This window comes from Nanorana parkeri, unplaced genomic scaffold, assembly GCF_000935625.1.
Source record: "Nanorana parkeri isolate BGI_ZX_2015 unplaced genomic scaffold, ASM93562v1 scaffold1905, whole genome shotgun sequence".
In the NCBI taxonomy this organism is placed as follows: domain Eukaryota; kingdom Metazoa; phylum Chordata; class Amphibia; order Anura; family Dicroglossidae; genus Nanorana; species Nanorana parkeri.
In genome coordinates, this window is record NW_017308173.1 from 894 (window position 1) to 2,423 (window position 1,530).

At 44.4% G+C, this 1,530-nt stretch overlaps 1 protein-coding gene across 1 annotated transcript in view; it reads left to right on the forward strand.

The window, feature by feature from the left end:
• Nucleotides 1–1,380: 1,380 nt before the first annotated feature.
• Nucleotides 1,381–1,530, forward strand: part of LOC108800086 — a 65,782-nt gene continuing 65,632 nt past the window's right edge. Inside the window, exon 1 of the mRNA XM_018572029.1 lies at nt 1,381–1,507. The gene's annotated coding sequence lies outside the window, so the exon portion shown is untranslated. The remainder of the gene's footprint in view (nt 1,508–1,530) is intronic.

Below are 1,530 nucleotides of genomic sequence, written 5' to 3' on the forward strand. Positions count from 1 at the left end.
AGCATAGCTATGCTCTCCAGCCACAATGCAATTGGCCGCACGGGATTGCAAGGCACATTATGCCTGCGGTCCTGTCCGGTCCAATCAAAATAGTGTTTGCAGCATTTTGATCGGACCGGACCGCAGGCATAATGTGCCTTGCGATCCTGTGCGGCCAATTGCATTGCGGCCGGAGGGCGTGGCTATGGTGCCATTCACTTCAATGGACCGCCACGCCTCCTCCTGCCCCACAAAAAAGTGAGCCGGCCGCAATGTGAGGCAGTGCGTTCTGGCCATAATCGTGCCAAAGCGCACTGCATCTGGTGTGAACGAGGCCTAAGGACCCGTGCGTTATCACGTCCAATACAGTGTATTGGACATGAGGACGCTATGGGGTAGAGAGGCTGCAGGGATCGGTGTTACTAAGGTTTAGTCCCACCTTTTGTTATTTTAGATCCTGGGCAAAAAAAGGCACTTAACCCTTGCAGTATGGGGATATTATTGCAAGGTTTAAGTTTTCTTCTGTCCAGAGTTCTTTAAGGCTATGTTCACACCATGTCTGGAGCAGATATGCAAACACAGTGCAGTACAATTTTGGATTAAAATGGGCTTTCAGGTGTTGTCCAGTGCGTTAGCATGTTTTTTTTTTCATGCTTTTCTGTGCATTCCAGACCAGAGAAAATGAGACCAGCAGTATTTTTGTTGTTGTCTGGACTGGAACGGAGCCCAGAAATACCATAGAGATACATTGGGATGCTTTTTTGGTCCGGGGAAAAACTGTCCTGGTCTGGACATGGTCCAGACCAGGACAGTTAGTCTAATTTTTGATACAATAGCGCTATCTTTGTTATTTTTATAGCTGGTTCTTTATGCCCTTTTAATGCAAACGGAAACAAAAGAAAACTGGACAATTCCTGCATAATTTTTGCATTCCATTTATAATGCACGTTGCATGCATGCGATCCTTTTTTTGTTTTATATTATTAAAAGTATTTTATATTCAATGTATTAATGTATTTTATTATAATAATTATTATTGTTATTAATAAAGGCATTCATTAAAAAGTGCCTGTTTTTAGAAAAGCAGAGATATTGCCTGTTTTTTTTTCTTTTTTAGCCTGAGCGCCTTTACAAAGGTCCCCTGCTTTGCGTTGCATCCTCATGTCACAACACCTTTTAGTAAATACAACACTTGTGTCATAATAGCAGCTGTGCTGGTTATGGTGCTCTCTCCTCGGCATGTGTGCACGGGTAGCTAGTCTCTGTCTCTTTTTCAATGCTGCATATTTAATGCTGTTGCTAGCACAGAACTGGCTGTAACCTCACAGCTCACGAAAGCACGGTGTAGTATTTGAAATCTCTAGTTGGAGGCGGGGGCAAGCAGGCCTTGAAGGAGGATAAAGAGGAGCACATACATTATTCATCCATTGCCTGCTCTCACAAGAATCAGCTGGAGGAAGTGTGCTAGGACCACTCTCCTCTCCGCTAGCCCTGGTAGGCTTGTAACAAGCCCAGGCAAGTCAACGTTCACCTCCAAACCCCACCCTATCA